Source organism: Balaenoptera borealis, assembly GCF_965194805.1.
Source record: "Balaenoptera borealis genome assembly, chromosome: 3".
In the NCBI taxonomy this organism is placed as follows: Eukaryota; Metazoa; Chordata; class Mammalia; order Artiodactyla; family Balaenopteridae; genus Balaenoptera; species Balaenoptera borealis.
The window spans coordinates 158331922-158353884 of NC_138866.1; the positions used below are offsets into that span (position 1 = coordinate 158331922).

Below are 21963 nucleotides of genomic sequence, written 5' to 3' on the forward strand. Positions count from 1 at the left end.
ATGATGACAAATGTTAGATGTGTGTTACACCTTCACAAGATAATTCTCCTCCTCCCTCTCTCTCCTCTCCTCTCATGGCAGCAGCTTTCGGTCCTGCGACGTCCAGGGGCTCATGGAGCATCTTCTCTCCGGACGGGACGCATCAGCCCCGTCCCTGCTCACAGTCACACTGTCTCCTGTGGGCCCAGCTCCTCCGCCTCCTTGAGGGTGAATCTGCTCCCCGCCGTCCACGCACGTTTAGCAAATTCAGGGGGAGAGTGTAATGTGGCAGCCTGTGAATAGGGCGCGTGTTCTGTGTGCAGGAGGCCGAGTGCACCGTGGGGACCGTGGCAATCACAGTGGACCTGTCTCATGTTCATAGTTTTAGTTACGTATGAATATGCCTTAGCTTATTTCACAAAATGTAGAAATTATAAGCAGGAAAACAGAAGCACGCAGAGCCTGCATTTGTAGATCTTTAACTGAAATGCTCACATTTGAGTGTGATGCTTGGATAAACATTAGACATGAGTGTGACTTTGGCTGGTGCTGATGAACTATAAATAAGAACAGTTTTCAGCTGAAAGAGAACAGGATGATCATTTTACTACTTAACATCCCTGCTAATTTGACCTTTGGAGGCGTCAATGGTTGCATCCTGTATTCCAGCTTGCAGGAACACAGGAACGGTTTTCTTCCTAATTCCTTTGGTGGCTTGACGGTCTGTGTTCATATAACTGGATTGAGCTCTGGAACCTGGCTGAGAAATACTGGACCGTGATTCATGAGAGGCAATATCGTTGGGTCAAAAGTCCACGGGCTTCGGATTGAGAAGGATCCAGGTTCAAGTTCAAATTCTGCAGTTTACTGTCTACATGAACTTTATTGGACCGTTTCTCTTTCCGGGTCCCTGAACCCAGGACAAATGAAAAGACTCAGAACAGTTAGTTCAGGGGTTGGTTGAGGAGGTAGAAGTACACCCACGGGGTAACAAGGAAGATGCCACAGTCAAGTGGTGACGCACGGGGAACACTGACTCTGAGAGAGAGCAGAACACCTTGGGATTGTGAGGAAGCTTACACACTGCTCCTGACATGGTACATCCACAGTGGTTTGTACCATCTTTTCATCACTGAGACAGAAATGGCCACAGCGCAGAAGATTCTCATATGCTGGGGCATTGCTAGCGCTTTCCTGTGTTCAGTATTAAAGCCACTGGGTGTTTTAAGTAGACCAAGGACCCCCGAATATTCAGCTTCCTGCTTCTGGGACGCTGGCCCAACTCTGGTTCCCTTGCCTGGGGGCCTTGGGCTCTCAGGGGAGATGCTAACAGCGGGTGTCTGCCCTGCAGAGGAAGGTCCAGCTAATGAGGGTCAGGCAGGGAGGGGTCCGGGCAGAGGAGGATGGGATGGGGGCGTCTGCCTTCACTCCCTCCAGCCCCATCCACGAACCCTGAGCACGTAGAGAAGAGAGAGCCCACCGCTCCATCCTGAGGGCTCTCCAGGTTGGGGGCAGCAGCCCCGGGTAAGGCGGTGGCCTGAGCACCGTGACCGGACACGAGGCCCCTTTGAGAAGTTGCCACCATCTGAGAGGACACCCTCCTCTGACCTGTTTCACAGCAGAGCTGACTTGCGGTGACTCTTGCAGGACTCGGGGACTTCCTGGGGGACAGAAGTCTCCAGTGCCGACTTCCCTGAGCTTCTGTTTTCTCACTGCAGCCTGGGAGGGGACATCCTTCCACAGGGCTGTGGTGAGGCTTGAGCTCAGGTTCCCCTCCTGCCTTGGCCGCCTCACCCCACACGTGCTCTCCTGCCCATCCCCAAAGCTCACCACCTCCCGCTCGCCCTTCCACATTCGGGGTTCCTCCTCCGAGACCCCCAGGACTTTGGGCCCGACTTGGTTTTCCTCCAGTGGTTCCTGCCCTGCTCCACCGCTGCGCCTGTGGACCGCCCTCCCTACACCCACATCCAGGCTGATGGATTGCCTGCACCCCCCTGCCCTAACCTCTGTCTCACTTCCAGAAGCCACTCAAGGACACACCTGGGCCTGGGGAACTGCTCTCCCTCAGGAAGGCCCCTTGCTAACGACATGCTCTGCCCTCCCCGTGTCCCCCACACCCTCACCGAGCACGGCGGCCACTCCATCCTGTGTCCAGGGCTTTGGTCAGCCTGGTCCTCATCTCCACGCCCCACGCGTCTCACCTCCACGCCCCACGCGTCTCACCTCTGTCCTTCCAGCCCTGGACACAGAGTATAATTAAAATTCACTCTCACCGCCCCATCAATGTTCTTAACTCACTCACTCTAGAAATGTTTACTGAACGACAAGGCTATTCAAAACCATCTCTTCCACTTCCTTCTCTTGCATCTTCACATCCACTTATAGCCCCCTCTCCTTGGCTTAGTCACTCGTTATACGCCCATGTTTTATGAACTCTAAGCAATATTGATCATAAAATGTACCATTACATTATGAGCCACAGAGAATGAAAAAAATGCTGCCAATAAACATTGAGAACTGCCATCAATTGTTAAGATGTGTTCTGTTTTCAGGGCTGTTAAAATATGAAAAAATAAGCATCTGATAACATACAAAGCAACGGTGTTTTTGAGATCAATGCTGAGACACCTCCCAATCTTCCTTTCCTTCAGACGCTAAACTTCTAGAAATAGACTGAGCTGTCAATTTCTGCTTTCCTTCTTCCCAGGTATTCTTTATCCCACCACAATTTATCCCTCTTCTAATAAAATCACTGACTTAAAGATCACGAGTCCTGTTATAATCACCAAATCTAAGAGACCAGTTCTTATGACACTTTAGTTCACCTTTTTCAGTTTTTCAAACTAATTTTTTTGCTGACCATTGTCTGTCTTTGTTCTTCAAGGTCCCGTGGGCAATACTGCCCCTCCCACTCCTCCCCTGCTACTTGAAAGCCCCAGACAGGCTTCCCCCAGCAGCTCTAGCTGAGGTCACATTTCACCTGTGTCCGCAGTCCAGCGATCAGCTCCCCATCACCTCACCTGACCTCACTGGCATCGGGTGCAGACAGGCACGTCTTCCTTCTGGAGATGCATGCTTTCCTGTCGTCCGGGAAGCAGGCCCTCCTGTTTTTCCTCCCGGTTCCCTGGGCACCTTCCTCTTACCCCTCGTTCCTTCTCACGTCTGACATCCCCGGCTCAGGCCTGGGGACTCTTTTCTTGGTGATGCCATCCAGCCCATGGCTTTAAGGGTTGCCCACCCCTCCCCCAAAGCCTCTAAGCCTCTATCAACAGCCCAGACCTTCCCTTGAACTCCAGATGCTCACGCCTTGGTACCCACAATTCCACTGGTTATCTAATTGGCATCTCAAGCGCACGATGTCAAAAGATAAATGCCCCACTTTCCAAACTTCTTCTCAGAAAATGACAGCTCTCCCCTCCTGTTCCTCGGGGGGTTACCTGTGACCCCTCTCCTCACACACCCCAGATTCTATTCCTCCGAGGGAACGGCTCCTACTATTAAACTATGCCCAGAATCCAGCCCCTTCTCTCCACGTCCTCAGCTGGGAGCGGGTTAAGGGGCCGTCACTGGGCCCCTGAATTGTTGCCACAGGTCCTTCCTGTGCCTCCTGCTTTGCCCCTCCCCACACACCTCACCACCAGCTTATTCTCAACATCAAGCCCAGAATAAGCCCTTTGAAACATAAGCGTGGTGACATGTCACTCGCTTTAACCTCTTTAACCATGTCGCATTACACTCAAGGGAAAGCCCGGGTCCAGTGCAGAGCTGCACCCCCCATCCACGCAGCCACGCCCCCTCCCTCGCCCTGCAAGATGCTCTTCTCTCTGCCGAGAATGCGCTTCGTCAAGATTCCCTCCTTCATGTACTTCTTGTTTCTCCTTAAGCATCACATTGTCTTATTCCCTGACTCTAACCGTTTTTATTATCTTTAGTGTCACAACTATCTCATCCCTTCATTTCTTGGCACTTATTTGAATCCTTGGTCATCTTAAACATTTACTAGTAGCTGCCTCCGGTCATGTTTTAAAGGTGTGGGCAGCAATTCTAGATGCAAATATTTGAATAAGGATTCTGAACTGTGTCCATCAATGGACAAGGTAAGAATATGGCTGGAATTTAAAATTTGGGAGTTCACATACATTTTCAAAAAGAAATTCCATAAAGAATTCTCCCTTTCAACTGTCAAGTTTCAAATTTCAAATGCTGGACCTCATCCAAGGTCCTAAGTAGTGAACGTGGGAAAATATCCATTGAGTTTTTCTCTCCAATGACTAAAAATGCCTCACTAATTCCATGGAGACCGATCTTAATGTTTTCATTAAAGCAAAAGATTTGTGAATAAAAACTTGTGATAGAATATATATTTAGAGAGTGGAGCAATTTAAAATCATACTAAGTGAAGTAAGTCAGAGGAAGACAGATATCATATGATAACACTTATACGTGGAATCTGAATAAATGAACTTATTTACAAAACAGAAATGGACTCACAGACATAGAAAACAAACTTACAGTTACCAAAGGGGAGGGGGTGAGATAAATTAAGAGTTTCAGATTAAAATATACACACTACTATATAGGTTACCAACAAGGACCTACTGTATAGCACAGGGAACTATATTCAATATCTTGCAATAACCTATATGGGAAAAGAATCTGAAAAAAAATATATATGTATAACTGAATCACTTTGCTGTACACCTGAAACTAACATGACATTGTAAATCAACTATATTTCAATAAAATTTAGAAAAATAAATAAATAAAATCTTAAATACTGACAGATCAAATACCACTAAGTGGGAACTTGAAGTACTGGAGGTGCTCTGACATTTCAGAATAGGAGAGTGTGCCCAAGAAGAAAATCCTCCTTGAAGAATACATTCTGTTTTCCAGCTATTTCAGGTGATTTCAAACCATTTTTCTCTCTCAATCTACCCACTCTTGATGTCAGATGGATTTGGACATGTCGGTTTAAGTGGGGGACAAGCCTCCAGGGGTCACGCAGAGTGCTTGGCTGTGTCCTCCGGGGAGACCTGTGGGGTCTCTGCAGACAGCCCGGGGGCCCCTTTCATCTGCCTCCCTTGATTCTGGTCGAAGACCCTTCACCACTTTCAAAGGCCAAGTCAGTGAAACTCTTAAGTGTTGACAGGGTCTTTAATCAGAGTAAACAAGACGTCTCCACCAAGCTTTGGAGGTGGAGCAAACCTCTAGAGCCACAAGTGACCATCTAAGCAACCCCTAAAGCTGTGTCTCAGTCACGTGACTAATGGTCTCCACCTGGGGTCCCAGTGTGGACGGTGGGAGTGACCAGACTCCTTGACAACCACGTTCCCATCTCTCTCTGTGCTTTACTGACCGGCAGGAAGTTAAGTGATCATATATTCCACTGCCCTTTCATCAAACTGTCAAAAGACTACGTAAGATTAGAAGGGTTACATAAAACACCCACATGTGTATTTTTAACATCTTTCTGTACAGAAAGCAGTGCAGGAAGGTATGTTAGTGTCATCACTGGGAATTCGTAAGGTCTTAGCAGAAACCTCACAATACAAACCAGACTGTTGGGAAATTCCAGAGATGTGAATTTCTTTTCCCACATTTTCTCTAGAGATGCTTTCTATGTTTACTCTGTGTGTGCTGTACGGCAAGGGAAGTTCAGTCTCCTTCGAATGACTTTCTTTTCTGTGCTCTGATGGAATGTCGGCCACTCATTCCCAACGTGTGCCCTGCTCTTCAAAGAACAATAGAGAGACAAATGGGGAAACTTTCCATCCAGAAGAACGTTTATCATCATGATGTCTGAGTTCTAGAAGCCCACGCATGGCCTTTCATCACGTCTTCTATGAGACACACCACATAGTCCTTGGTGGTCTCCTCATGATATTTAAAATTCTACAATACAAATCCTTAGCTGTTTGTAGAGCCAGAAATAGAAACCTGGCTGAAAAGACACTCCTTTTGGAGTTCTTCATTTTTATGCATTGCATCTTGAAACGTTGTCATCAAAGTTTGCAATTGTTCATTGTATTTGAAACAGTTTTCCTCCCCAACAATCCCACCCTCCACTATGACCAACCAAGAGACTCAGATGCAACTGAGGTGTGCAAACCAACCTGAATAAATCACAGATGCGTGTGGCTAAAAAGGGATCAGAAATGACAAAGCAAGAGGGCCCCCTTTCTAAAATCACAGGCATACGCCCCATGCACCGTATATATCCGTACACGTCTCCACATCATAAAAGAATCATCAAAATTTGTTCAAGTTTGTCTTCTCTCACTTCCCTCCTCTTTCCTCTCCTTCAAAAGGGCATCTGGTATAAAAGCCTGACGTGTGTTACTCTGTGTCCTGTTTATCTGACTGACTTCTTATTCATTTACTGTCACTCATACCCGTCCCCAAATTTAGAGGGCTCTTCTGGTTTAAAAAAAAAATCACAGAATCATAATTAAGTTGTCTCATTAGTTCCATAATTTCAATCTAAAAGGGCTGCAGATAACAATTGAGAACATGTTTTCGTGAAGGTATCTTATATTGAGATAGAAAATAACACAAATGTTAGCAGAAATGGTTTAATTTTCATTCAGAGAGAATCTAAAAAATTTTTGTTATGTGTTCTTAAAGTTATGTAACAATAATTTCCCCACTGATTTTCTAAATTTTAGCCACAATAACTGAGGTTCAACTGTCCACTTTTTATCAGGGACAGATTGGAATTTAGAATTCTGAGCTTTACTAACTCCCTGGTACCCGGCAGCCTTCTAAGTGTCCACGACAGGAGGAGAGGGGAAAGCGCCTCCACCTCCCATCAAAGTCAGAAATGCTTTCCTCTCCTCGCTCGCATCAGAGGCGGGGATAAATATTTATTTTGATCTGGTTCCCTGGGAAGCAGGCCTCGAGAAACGAGAGACGGAGGTTTGCAGGCAATTTCCGCTGCCTGCCTCAGTAGCTTTGAGGCAGACCATGTGGGGGGCTCAGGAAGCGAAGAGGTAGGAAGGAGGTGGGATCCCCGCAGAAGGAGAAGTAGAACAGGGATTCGGTCACAGGGAAGTCCCCTCTGGTCCCACAGGCACTCAAGCCGGATGCCCTTCCGAGTTGGTCTCACCTGAGGCCCTTATGCCCTCGCGTTGGCCAGTTACTGGACCCGAGTTGTCCCAAATGGGGGACACATTCTTGGGCAAGGGGGCTCTCTGCAGCTGAGGGTGATTCTCAGAAAAGGACAGGAGTGATCACTTTCCCGGGGCGAGTCTGGTCAGCGGGGCTCTGGAGGGTGGGCACCTCAGGAACACACCGTTGCATCTGTTACACATACACACACAGGGGTACCACAGATCTGTGCATACGTACGTGTGTACACACGTGTGTGCCGTAAATCCATCCTTGTATCTGTTGTTTGTACTATTGCACGATGGGATTGTTTCCTGGAAAAGAAGAGGATGTAGGAGGGATCAAATAGGCTTCTGGATTGCACTGCTTGTTCCTTAGACCATGTACTGTGGTCCCGTCTCAGCCTCCTGTGGCCCCCGCAGCCACATCCCCCCACTCCTGGGAATGATCCATCGGATGGAAACTAGTCTTTAGGAAGAAGAACATTTTTATCCTCGGGTGCAGACTATTAATAACAATTCCCAATGCCGCCGTGTTCCTCATCCCAGGGACGCTCGCTCCGGGATGTGGATTTGATCTGCATTTGGCCTCTGCATCCCTTAGTTGTGTTCTGGGCCGTGACTCAAGCCCTGCCATGCGGTCACTTCTCTAACTTCTGTTCTAGATGTGAGGGCCCACGGCAGCCGATGACTACGGGCAATTCAGTCCTATTCCATCACTAACAGATGCTTTCATTTGCTTTACCAAAACCCTTTTGTTTTACCTCCATCTCTTTCTAGATGACCTCTTCGGTAATAATCGATTCTCTGTAGTCCCCAGACATGCTTTGTTCCCTTCACAAAAGACATGTAAAAATATGTAGGTTGGAGAGATTCTTTGTGTCCTGTGGAAGGTTGGATTCATCTCCTTCATTGGAACCATTAACAGTGTTTATAATCAGGAGAACTTCATCAATGACAAAGAAATGCAAACGTCTCACAAGGAAAGTCAATACTTAACTATCATTGAATTATAATTTATAAAGCACTAGAAGCAATTTTGATGTAGTCATGATTTTTTTAAAAAGATAAAAAGAATTCAAAAAAATTATGTAGTTGGTCTCAAGGCAGCATGAAATCGTGTTGAGGACCTTAGACTCTGGAGCCCGACTGCCTGAATTTGAATCTCAGCTCTACCCCTACTGGCTGTGTGACCTTGGGCAAGTCACTTTACCTCTGTGGAGTTCAGTTTCTTCAGGTGCAAAAGGGAGATAGTGAGAGTATCTACCTTATAGTATTTCTGTGAGGCTTATGTGCATTAATATATGTAAAGTGTTTAGAGCATTAAGTGGCATAGAGTAGGCATGTAAAAATGTTAGCTAATTTGTAAGAACTATTCTAAAACTATTCTAAACTATTCTTTTTCCAGGAGTGTTTTGGCCTTGATAGACATATATCCGTTCGCATTTCTTCTTACCCTGAGAATCTCACTGACAGCAAGGATGAAACAGCCATGGAAGGAAACCAGCAGGTCTTCAGCACCTGGTGTGTGGACATCATGTATCCATCATAGCTGAACTCTCACCTCAAACAGTCCTGCAGGCAAGCAGTGGGGAAGATCAGAGCAAGTGGCTTCTCGGAGATCATGTGGCCTCTAAGCGGCAGAGTCAGATTTGAACCTACCTCCACCTGGCTCCAAAGTCACTTTATCAGATGACCTTGAACAGGCAGAGGTTAAAGGGAAGGGTGCCTTTCGGGCTGAGATCCCTGTGATGGCCCTGCTCCCTCCTCACCTCCCAAGTCCCCTCCGAGTCACCGATACCAAAAAAGAAAGGAGTAAAGCCCTTAACTTTGAACTAAGTGTGCCTCTAGGCTCAACATATTATGAAATTTGGTGAATTCAATGCTGTCTCCTCTGTCCTGCCCCCAAGCAGGAGGGGTGACCCCAGAGGCCCAGTGATGGCTCAGCGGCTTCCTGTTTTCTTGCTGCTGTTGTTTCCGAAATTAGCAAAACCCATGCTGACCGTTTCCGTGTCAACACAAGGAGAGATGACGTCCCGCATCCCGGCTTCTCTGGCGGCTTTCGGTTTTGTTTGTCCACCAGCCATTGTTCTGGTGACAGAATCGGCCTTTTGTAGGAACTGCCTCTCCCCGGTCCACAGGTTTTGCTAAGGTTGATTGGCCTCCAGACCCAGGGAAGCTGCCTGCAGTCGCGGCAATCTGCTTTCTGTCCTCAGTCTCTCATTCTCAGATGAGCCCATGGCCCCCTGGGGTCATTCAAGGCCAGTCTTGGGGCTACTGCAGAATTATTGGGAACACTGGGCTTTCTAATTGTGAGAAGAATAAAGACCAGCCCTGCCAGTGGCCATCTGGTCACCCTGTGAAGAAAGCACTTAGAAGAAACAAGACAGGAGTGTTTCCTGTTCCGAATCTAGTCAAAGACCCGAGACATCACCCTTCCCAGGAGGGTGGGAGTCACAGAGACCTCCTGTTCTTCCTTTTTACCTAAGCTCCTTGAGTGAGATTTCCATTACTTGCAGCCAGCAAAGGTGGGCTGAGCATCTTACCTCACCCGATGTTTTGCTCTCTTTAAATCCCTTCAACATTTAGGGCTGGGCCCCCACCAGCTCATTCACAATAAGAATTATGCAAGGATGTAAAATCATTACAACCACCAGGCCCCTGAATTCTCGATTGGTAAACAACACCGTGATATGTATTTATGATTCATTCTTCCTTTTCCTTAAATATGGTTGAGAGAGATTCTTTGCAGGAGGTATGTCCCCTTCATAAATGAATGGCAGTAGGCTGACCGGCTCAACAGGGTGGGGTTTTCCTCTAAAAATCTCTATTTGAAGATTTTTAAAGGGTTACTTAAACCTCACTGATTTGGCTAAAATGGTGTGGCATCTGTGTTGGCTGGGAGACATAGGCTTGTTGTTACTACTTGTTTAGTTGATCCAGTTTTCCGATAGCTCCTTGGGAAACTGTGCAATATCAAGCTTTCTTCCTCGGGCCTGTGAAGCTTATGAGTTTCTATGCTTTGGTGAGGAAGAGGCAGAAGGACACACTAGGAGGGACTGAGCTTTTGCCTCGACACGTCTTCCATCCATGTATCCTCTATCTGTCTATCTCTCTATCTTGATCTATCTATTATCTATCTATCTATCTATCTATCTATCTATCTAATTTCTACCTATCATCTTCCTCCCTTCCTGTTTATATTTAGCCACATCCAGCCCAGGAGAGACAGGTCACCTGCACTTGGTGAGTTCCCTTTTAGAGAATGAACACTGAGCAAGAGCCCAGACACAGACTCAGGCAAAAGAGATAAAGCACAACTTAGAGGGGCCAATGGGAGTCAACACTCCAATTATTTCACAAATGCAATCTGAAAGTAAGTGGAATCACTTCCTTAATTGGAACTGGAATTCACTGTCCCCAAAAGTATGGTGAGTGGAAGCCTCAGTAGGTGACTGGGGCTTTCTTTGAGTGTGGCGCCTGCTTCAGCCCATGCAGGCTGCTGTACAAGCACCATGAGCTGGGAACTTAAACAAGGCATGCATTTCTCACAGTTCTGGAGGTTAGAAGTCCAAGATCAAGGTACTAGCAGATCCAGTGTCTGATGAGGACCCATTTCTTGGTTCATAGATGGCGCCTTCTCACTGTGTCCTCACCTGGAGGAAAGGGCAAGGGAGCCCCCTGGGGTCTCCTTTATAAGGACACTGATCTCGTCATGGGGTCTCCACCCTCATGACCTCATCACCTCCCAAAGGCCCCACCTCCCAACACCATCACATTGGGGCTAGGTTTGAACACAAGAATTTTGGGGAGACATGAACATTCAATCCATAGCGATGCAGATCAGCTTTGAACCCTGATGGGTGTTGGTCTGGTTGCTGCACCAGAAGTCAAGTGAGAGGGGTAGTTTCAGAGGACACATTGCCAGGAAGAGCTGCTTGCAAAAGCCACAGCTACGGATTCCAGAAGCCTCCACAGAGAGCAAATACATTATGAGGCTGGCATGGGCGGGGAAGCATAGAGAAACACAAATACTGTAAAAAATCAATATTAATTTCTTTCTAAGTGTCCTATTAGATGAGTTTTGACAACTGCATAATTCAAAGCCCAAAATAAGACAAAAGTTTAGCTTCCCCAGAAAACTCTCTCCTGTGACCCTTCCAAACACCTCCACCACACACCTCAAAATCTGATTTTATCACCTTAGTTTCTCCTGCATTTAGATTTCATATAAACAGAATCATGCAATATAGATATTTTTGTCCAGCTCCTTTCTTTTAAAAAATGTACTTGAGATTCATCCAGGTGGTTGCATGTGTAAGAAGCTGGGTTTCTATGCGAGTTGTACCCCAGGTTGCCTGTCTAGTAACAAGTTGATGGCTCTTGGGGGTGTTTCAGTTTGGGGCTTTGATGTGTGAGCTTACATCCTGTTCAAACCCATCTACAGTATATCCAACACTGTCATCATACACTAACCAGGCCCTGAGCCCCGTCTACAGAAGGTTGGGGGAATCACAAGATATTCCTTTTGGTACGAACAGCGTAAGCCACAACTAAAGCGCAAGGATGCTGCAGGGGCAGAGCAGGTGGGAAAAGCGTGCTCCTGGCGGAGGCACCAACGTGCTCTAGGTCAGAAGGCTGGACAGGTCAAGGCCCACGAAGCAGAAACTGAAACAGTCAGTGCTTAGCTGGCAAAGCAGGACTCAGGAGAGAGGGGGCTGGAGAGGAAACAGGACCAGGTCATGAAGGGCCAGTCAGCAGAAGGTGTGCAAAGGCATTTGAACTTTATTCTGAGGCAAAAGAGAAGTAACCCAAGTGCTTTCAGCAAGAAACTGCTTGACTGGATTTTCCATCATAAAAACGTCTCTGATTTTAGTGCTACTTTCTGTGTTTATTTTCCATTTTCTCTGGGTGTATAAAGGTGTTTTGTTTTGTTTTTTCCTCCCCTTTCCTCCCCCTCCCCCTTCCTTTATTTAGGGTGACTTGAGAAGGAACAGCTCTCATGAATACAAATTCTCTGAAATGATGGCCCTTTACTAATAATTATTTCCTGAGCTCCTGCTGTGTTCTTGGGACAAGCCTAGCCCCTTGGTGACTTCATGTGTTAGAAAGATATTTATGCTTTTACGTTTTGAGCTACATTGGAGAAAATATGTAAGGTTTCAACGATATGAACAGGTTTAATATTTAGACATAGCAAGTGTTTTTCTGGACGATATAGACCCCAGGAGACCTTGAAGTGACATTGAGTTCTTAATCTTTATACAGATAAGTCTGAGGCTCAAATCGCCTACATCATATGCCTAACAATTGACTGTCCATCTCAACTGAAGTGTTCTTACGAAGAACTTGAGGCCTTCTGGAGGAATTTAATTTCATTTTCAGGTAACTCTACCCATTATAGAAAGTGCTTTCTTGTATTAGCCAGAAAATCTATTTTCTACAACCTGAGCCATGACCCCCAGTTCTGTTTTGTGGCCCCAGAACAAGCCTGACCCAACGTTGTCATGACAACCTGTCTGTTATCTGAAGGCACAGATCGTGTGCCTCTAAATCTTCTCTTTCCTAGATCAAAAGCTGGGATTTTCTTTAGCCATACCTGGTGGCCCTGTTTCCTGTCCCCTCCTTGTCCTGTTTTTCCCTGGACACGTTTCAGAGTCAGGCTTCTAGTCAGAGTGTGCTGTTCAGGAATGAACATATTACTTCATTGGCTGGTTGAGTGGTGCTAAGTGGAGCAGTAATACTACTTCTCCTGTCCTGGCTCCTACATTTCCATTAACAGACTCTGGTCTGGAGTGCACATTTTGGAATGCACATCTCAAGGCTGACCTAAACTGATTTTGGAATGATTGTAGTAGAACCCAGACATAGATGTGCAGTTACAACTACCGAGGTAACACTATCTAGATTCTAAGAAGCAAGTCTCAGAGTTCAGGGGGTAATTCAGCTGCTTGTGTACAGTAAAATAACTTCTTTATTTAATATTCAACCCATTCCTACCAAAAATCCAGAACAGGCTAGAACAGAGCTGTAAGGTAGAACTTTCTGCATGAAAGAAAACGTCCCATGCCTGCACTTTCCAACATGGCAGCCACGGGACACAGTAGGAATGAAAACACTGAATTTTAATATTTCATTTAATTTGAATGAATTTAAATTTAAATAGCCGCATGCGGCTAGTGGCTATTTTATTGGACACTGCAGGTATATAAAACCACCCTATTGCCAAAAGGGAGGTAGATGTTGGGGTGATGAGAATGATGGAGAAAGAGACGGAGAACAAAAGAGAAAGAAAAAATGTTTCTGAGATACTTGACTGTGAGCCCATTTTGTAGAACAAAGAGGAAGAGAATGAATTCCTTACTTTCTAGTATTAATAGATCTCATAGGCTAATGAAGAAAAACACTATATCTATACAAATAGAATTATTTTTTACAAAAATCTGTGACTTAAGCAGTGTTGATTATCTTCTTATACATAAGTATAAATGTAAGAAAATTATCTAATTGCATGTACATATTAAGTAGGGGAGCCTGGATTTTAACCCAGATTCATTCATATGTATATTTGCCATATATTATATTATTTTAATATTTATTTATTTATATATAATTTATCTCACGCTGCTGATAATATCTAGTTGTCTGTGATATGCTGATCTTAATATAGTACATACCAGCTGTGTGCATAGACCTATACATATATTTATGTGTAGAGATCTATGTATTTATACACATACATCTGTAGACATTTCCACGCATTTTATAGCTATTTAACTGGGAGAGTTCATTGGTCAGGAAGAATATTTTCTAAATGAGAAGCCATCTTTCTGTATGAAACTCTCATGGTGAGTGAAGTCCTATGATAAACTTTGATAAAGGTCTCAGAACAGCTATAGAAATGATGATATTACATGCATTCTTTTCACTTTGGAAATTGATTATTAATTAACACATTTTTTTCCCACAGCACTTGAGCACCGTAAGGTAAAAGAGTCGCCGACAGTCCATCTTCTGTGTTTAACTCTGTCCAGTCTTTGAGCTTCCTTTTGGGTGTAGTCACCACTGGAGCACCAGAAATACCAGCTGATATTTTAATTTTGTTGTTTTAGGTGAAGACTTAAATACTGAGTCATGAATCAGAGATCGAAGGGATTTTAGAGACTGAATCATACTCTGTAATTTAGAGATGAGGAAGCCGAAGTTCATCGCGGCGGGAAATGATTTACTAAGGTCTTGGAACAGCGAGCCTCTGAAAGCTCTGAGTCAGTCCTCGAGAGCTCACGTGCTGAGTTTATGCTTTTATGATATAGTTGATTTGCTTATCTGTTGGCTCAGATTCTTATACAATTTGTGATTGATATTTGTCTTCCTTGTTCAATTTTACTTCCTTCCTCACTAAAAGAGAAAAATAAAGTTGAAGAAAAATACCTCTGTAGATAATAATAATAAGATTTCTGCAAAAACAGGAAACATTTAAATGTGACACCCTTTGCAACGATGGAATAAACAGGAAGTGAATAAAATAAGTTACGATGTGAGGGGCATGGGTCTCTCACCTCTGCTCGTTAAACATATATTTCAGGGCCCATGCCCTTCTGTACTGATGTAGAGGTGGTAATAGTAAATATTAAGATAACATCTGTAAATGTTGAGCACGTACTCTGTTTAAGGCTACGTGTTAGTTTGCTTGTACTTTGCTCGGGCTGCCATAACACATACCACAGACAGGGCCTTAAACAACAGACATTTATTTCTCACAGTTCTAGAAGCTAGAAGTCTGAGATCTCGGTGCGGGCAGGGCTGGTTCCTCCTGAGACCTCTCTCCTAGGTGTGTAGACACCACCTTTTCCTGCATCTTCACGTGGTTGTCTTTCTGTGGGTGTTTGTGTCCTGATCTCTTCTTATAAGGGCACCAGTCATATTGGATCAGGGCCCCACCAACATGACCTCACTCTAACTTAATTATTTTTTTAAAGACCCCCCATCTCCAAACATGGTCACATTCTGAGGTACTAGGGGGTTAGAGCCTCAACATAGGAATTTTAGGGGACACAATTCAGCCCATAACAGGCTGTATTTATCTCTTATGTATCATTTTTACAATAAAATGGTAAGATACATAATATTACCCTCATTTTTCAGAAATTTAGGTTTAGACAGGTGACATATCCAGGAGCACACAACTCTGTGGATGGAGCCAGGCTTGAATATCATCTTTGTCCAGTTTCTCCCCCATATGAGACAGACCACCAGGAGGGATGTGTATTTAGCATCCGACTGGGCAGATGAGAGGCAGAAAGTAAGCCTCAGGAGTGGTCCCTGTGGATTCTCTCCATTCTGCTTTAGAAGAGTGTTGCATCTTTCAAGGGACATCTCCATGCTCCCTATGACTTCAAGGTCAGATTTCCCTCTAGTTAAAATTACATCTCTGGAAAATTTGCATTTATTTCCATTTTCCAAATAACGTGTAGCCTTAATAATTAATTCTTAGAGTGTGAGGTGAGAGCTTTTGTGTGTGCTGTGGGTGTGCATTTGTGGCTGTGTGGGTCCACCTGCCCATCATTCATGGTGTTTTTAAGAGGCATTTAAGGAGTAGACCTGATCCTGTCTCATCCCAGAGCCTTTAGGATCTTCATTGGTGACCACTGCATAGAAAGAAACCTCGAGATTTGGAGCCAGAAGTGTTGCACGACTTAGGTGAAGAGCCACTGAGTGAACTACGGTCCCCGACTTGAAAATCGGGCAGGTCTCTGGTCCCCTGCATCCTAATTTTCACATTAAGGAGGTTTGTGTGATGCAACTTCTATCTTTAAGATCTAATGTGTTTGCATTTTCATCATGATTAACAACATTTTATTTCCACTTAAGTAGTAGACAGAAAACAAAACCAGAAATCTTATTTTAAAAATAAAACAGACAAAAACCTAAGGCTAGAAAGATGATATTTTTCAGAGTAGTATTTGGTTGATTTTAAACATTTGGCTATGAATTAGAAGTTTCATTGTCCATTTTTTGAATAGATGTTTTATACTGTTTCTAGAAAACATTTAAAGTAAATTGTCATGGATCAATATTTTAATTTCCATTTCAAATTTTATGTTCCCATTAAAGCTTCAGTTTAGATGGAATCTCTTCACATATCTTTAGTTTAAAAAAACAAATATTTTCAAAATAAGAATTTGCCAGTGCTTATTTATTACAGGAAATTTGGAAAATACAGAAAAATGTACAGAACTTGATGAAGTCCACCCCAGCTCTCAGTGCTCTGAGATGAAAACCAGGCTCGTTTTGATGTTTGTAGTCTGTGTTGAGAGATACGGTCCTGTTATTTTGCTTCATCATTTAGCTTTGCTCTCTGTACGTCTTTCACTCTGAGTTTTCCCATCCCAGACCCTGGGTCACATGGGCTTTGGCTCAGAACAATAATCATGCCAAAGTTAACATGTCCCCTCACCTACTTCTTTTAACATCCTTGATTATTAACCATTAGTCTACATGGGGGGCCGGGCGGGATGAAAATGGACCTTTTAGAATCAACTTTCCCATCAGCGGATCAAAGGCCTGGTGGAGACAGGAGAGTTTAGGAGGACCTTCTACGGTCTAGACAAGCATGTCTCTCTGAATACCTTTACCCCTGTGACTCTCCCTGTGGCTTCTGTACTTTTCTAAGCGTGTTTGACGGCTTTTGTGAGATGGAAATCAAAACTACTACAGACAGGGCAAAGGATGTTAAGGAACGATAGTGATACGAACCTCGTCATTATTACTGTTTAAGAATATCACTACTATTCTTACTATCAACAGTAGTGATGGGGCTTGAAAATCGAGGTACTGCCCCGTCCAGGCACGTGAGTCCAAGTTGAGTGAGCTTTTGCTGGTACAAGGTGGAGTGGCTGAGCACGGAGGCAAGAAACTGGCCGGCAGTGCAGATTTTGTCATCGACCCTGGAATCTTGGTTTTAGAAGCTGCCACAGTCATTTGCCGTTGACATCCAGATGAGAAACTGGCATGGAATGGCAGCTGACAAATCGCAGACGCCTCCGGAGTAGCAAATGCTGATATCTTGTGTTGATATATCTTTATGGGAATTCACAACATTCTCCAGGCAGAGGGCCAAGAGATAAGCCCCAGAGCCTTGACCGGAGAGTGGGACTGGGGTGGGCTGTGTGATTTTGAAGTGCATGTTCCTGGCACACTGAAGGGGCCCTTCTCACTCTGCCATCAGGAGTTCTAAGAGCTCGGCGTGGAGAGGAGCATGGTGCCCTGGAGGTTTGGGGCCGTGGGGTGAGATGAACTCAGCTCCAGCCCGAGGACTCTGAGGTTGCTGACTTGCCCGGCGCCTTCTCAGCTCTTCACAGCTCTTGGTGTATTTTGGCGTCATTGGTAGCGTGGGAGCCACTGGCTTAGGTAAACATGGGTGCTCCTGCCAGCGCAGGGATGTGCAATGATCATCTTTCACTCTCTTGGCTTTTCCCTGGACACTTCATCAATCATTTCGAGAGCTTTCGTAGATGTGGGCTGGGCTGACATTTTGCTGTGTCTATCCACAATTACGAGATGTTATGGTCACAAAAGAAAATTCTCCTAGGACAGCTAAGGTCCACCAATTGCTTATAATGTGACAGTTTTGCACTTTATCATCACTGAATATTTGGTTGCTTGAAAACTTTTTAGACAACAGAGCAATGCAAATGTTACTTGAATTTCTTAAATTTCTTTGGCTTTCATATTTGTTGGTTTACTTCTCCCAATTAATTTGCTAGCCTCTTGGCTCATTTGTTGAATAATTAATGAAATCAGAAGTAGAGATTTGGGTAAGTTAGTGAATTTAGGGCTTATGTTTTTCAAAGCTAATAATTCTTTTCTCTTATGTTTCTTTATCATTAGCACTATGTCATGAAGAAAAGAAAGAACAGAAAAATACATTGGCTTAAAGGAGAAATTATATTAATTAAAAGTGTCCTATTGGTCAGATATCCTTGAAGGGAATACAGATTTAGGATATGCCTTCAGAAGTAACCCAGCTTTTCCCACTATCTACAGCAGAAGAGATCACCATAATACACTTATTAAGCATTTTCTATATGCCAGATACTGTGAGAACACTTTCCATGGATTCTTGCTCTAAAAATAAAATACAAAGAATTGAGACAAGAAAGATGGTATTTTAAGAGTAATAGGTGGTTAATTTTAAGCATTTGGTATGAATTTGAAGCTTCATTATCCATTTTTTAATAGATCTTGTACATGGTTTCCAGAAAACTAGTTAAGTGAGTTGCAATAGTGTCACAAGTTTGATGCTATTCACTCCTTTTTCAACTTGAGAAACACTGAAACCGAGTTTCAGAGGGAATCAATAATTACCCTATCCTCACGCAGGGAGGGGTATAGCTAGGGTTTGTCTCCTGCTCTGTGTCACCCCAAAGCCCTCACTTCTGTGTTTCCTGAGCTCTGCCTCGTGTGCTGTGAGTCCAAGGCTGGCAACAAACCTGATCTTCATTTGAGATGATGGCACAGGTGAAGTCTTACTTGTAGTTTTAAATTTTATGCAGTAAAATGCATGAACCTGATATACAGAAGTAGTTTGCTTTGAAATATTCCCTGGAGGGCTGTGGTCCCTCGTCTTCCTCCTATAGCCAAGGTCCTTAACAATGTCACTTCCTTCATTAGATTTAATGATGCTATAAAAATTCATGCAAATGAAAAATGCATCCATTCATGTCAGCCTGAGACTTACCAATGTTTATAAATCAAGTAACATCTGGAACTGGACAATTCAGATGATTTGACAAATATTTTTTGTGCGTTAGTGTTTGGCCATGTGCTAGGCATTGAGGGATATGCAAACAGAACACAGAACTGGCACTGGCACTCCTTCCAACTAATCGGTCTTTTCTGAAGACTAACCTTTTATGAAGATTTTCATAAAATCTTCAGCGGTGTGTGATTCCGCCCTAGAAAAGGCGGCGTCCCTCCAGGCTACCTGCACGGAGAGAAGGGGCAGGGTGCACAGAGGTGTGGAGGCTGGGAGGCTGGGGACAGAGCGCTGGCTGACAGTAGGACACTGCACAGGTGACTGGGGAAGAACGGCATGTGGACGAAGCTGTTCCTCTCCTGCTACCACTTCCCTTCTTGTAAACTGCCCCGTGCTGGGCATTATTCACCATGCAGCCAAGCCTTAAGCAAAACTTTTCATGGATTTGAAAATCCAACCCTCTTCCTGACTCTGGTACAGCTGGACCACTTTGGCATTTCCGACCTTGTGGCAGATGTGTCCCCTCTAGGTTCGTATGACTCCTGTTTGCTTTTCTCCCAGCTCCCTCTTCAGATCAACGTTCTCCTTTCCTCGCGGGCCAAGATCGCTGCGGTCCAAGCTTTCCTCGTTCCCCGCTGCTACACAACCTTGGCCCTGGTCATCAAGCTCCCATGAGTTTCTATTTTTACTTCCCCAATTCCCTACTTTCTGTTTCAAAACCATCTGTTTTCTGTCCCCAAATCACCTCCTTTCCTCCCTAATCCTCTTTCTCTAATTGTCCCTCACTCATTACCTGCCTCTCACCTGCCTCATCTCAGCCTTTTATTCCTTGTTTGAGCCTCAAAAAATCCTGAGGCTGCTCTGCTTACCTAAACTGCCCTTCCTTTTCCTTCCATCGTTATCATGTTTCTCAAATGGCTTTGTTCTCAGCCAAGACATTCTAGATCATTTAAAAGTGGGGTGACCATTTCTCTGCTTTTTTACCCCATCTAAACTTGCCTATCTATGGCTCTCTTTTAGGAATCTCATAATTAAATGCAAGAATTCCTCTCTCTTTAGATAGATAGATATAGATACATATATAGATAGATAGATTACATATTATATGTACCTATATCTTTAGATATAGATCTCTCTTTATAATAGATATATAATAGATAGATATCCAATATATAGACAGCTGTATCTCTACTGATGAAAAAATACATAGATCTCCCTATATGGATGGATACATCTATCTATATCTCTGCATATCTATATATCCATTACATATCTAATATATATGTATACATAATATATATGTATATATGTATGAGAGAGAGAGAAAACAATAAAACAAACTTTGCTTTAAGAAAACTGAAATACTTTAACTGTCTGGTGGAGAAAGGGGCGGGTTAATAAAGCAAAGATAAGTAAGCTCTTGCGGGAATGGTCTGTAGCAATTATAACTAACAGTTATAAAGACAGTGAGTAAAATGTTGAGAGAGGAGGATGGAGCAGGAGAGGAAGCATCTTGGCTTCGACATCCCCTCGGCTTGGGGACTCTGGGTCCTGATCATGTAACGCCTGCTTCTTCTGGACAAGCCTGAGTGTGTCTCTACTGCCTGAAGTCCTGAGACACGAAAGAGGCCTGGCTGGAACAAGAGTCACGCTACGTGAAAAATCATGACATGAATTTGTTTCTACACAATTTGTTCAATTTATGAAGGATGAGCATATGAAAAAAGAGAAACTCCTCCCTTGAGCTGCCAGGCCAGAGACAGAACTATCAGTTCTAGTGGTTTTGGAGGAAAATTGCTCTCTGTGCGGTCGTGAGCTTTTAGAAGGCAAAGATTGTCTTATTCGTCGCCAGCACCCAAAGGAATGTCAAGCATTTGATCGGCACGCCGTAAATTCTTCTCAAACGGATGAAAAAATGTAAAACATTATATATGTGCAGGGTACTATCAGTTCCTGTGCCCAACTCAGGCCACATTTATATTATTTCCAGAAAGCAGCCTTTAATGATAGATATTGTCAAACTTCAAATCTTGAAGAAGCCTGGCAAACCACATAAAAAAGCTCTGGGAAAACTGCCATTGGAGAAACAGCCCATAGTACCATGATTATACGGTCTAGAAAAGTGGAGACTCTTAAGAAGAGGACGGCGTCCTTCCTACAACGAAACTGGCTTTTCCACATCATCTATGTAGGTCTAGACTGTAGAACTGAACCACTGGGTAGAAATGACAAGGAAGCGTAATTTAATCATAGATAAACACTTCCTGATATTCAGAGTTTCCAACAATGGGAGAGGCTACCTTGTGAGGTAGGGAACATCACTGGGAGTTCAATAAAAACTTGTTGAGAGTATTACGGAGATCCTCCCATGTCCAGTGGGAAATGGACTCCCTGCAGTGACAGGGAAACCACAGACACAGTGTCTTCTAAAAGGAGTCTCTCCACTTCACAGCCATGTTGAGGTGGGCTTTCACTAAGCGCACATTCTAGGAAAGGAATCGAACTTTTAAAAATAATTATAGGGCTTCCCTGGTGGCGCAGTGGTTGAGAATCTGCCTGCTAATGCAGGGGACACGGGTTCGAGCCCTGGTCTGGGAAGATCCCACATGCCGCGGAGCAACTGGGCCCGTGAGCCACAACTACTGAGCCTGCGCGACTGGAGCCTGTGCTCCGCAACAAGAGAGGCCGCGATAGTGAAGAGGCCCGCGCACCACGATGAAGAGTGGCCCCCTCTTGCCGCAACTAGAGAAAGCCCTCGCACAGAAACGAAGACCCAACACAGCCAAAAATAAATATAAAAATAAATAAATAAATAAAAGATTACTATTAAAAAAAATAAAAAATAAAAATAAAAATAGTTATAATACATAGAAATGCAGTTTGTAAGCAAGTTTAAGGTACGATGAGCACAAAAGAACATAATTTCAAAAGGGTCTTGGAAAGAGTCAAGACATTTCAACTATCATGAACTGAGGGAAGGAACCTCCCCAGCCTTTAAGGAGAAACAGGAATATTCTGGGCAGAGGAAAAGTGCAAAGCCCAGAGACATGAGATAGCAGGATACACTTCCAGACGGGAAAAGGGAAGGGAGATGAGAGAGAGGAAGCCAGGCGGTGG

The 21963-nt window shown here is 44.2% G+C and overlaps 2 long non-coding RNA genes across 5 annotated transcripts in view; both read left to right on the plus strand.

Annotated features, from left to right (window-relative positions):
- The window catches only part of LOC309626745, a 39919-nt gene extending 19213 nt beyond the window's left edge, over positions 1–20706 (plus strand). For 3 of the 4 annotated variants that reach the window (XR_014243381.1, XR_014243383.1, XR_014243384.1), the window contains one exon: positions 82–20706. This is a non-coding gene — a long non-coding RNA (uncharacterized lncRNA). The remainder of the gene's footprint in view (positions 1–81) is intronic. The other variant, XR_014243382.1, reaches the window with a different exon arrangement.
- The window catches only part of LOC309625960, a 431996-nt gene that overhangs the window by 188943 nt on the left and 221090 nt on the right, over positions 1–21963 (plus strand). The gene's annotated exons all lie outside the window — the stretch shown is intronic.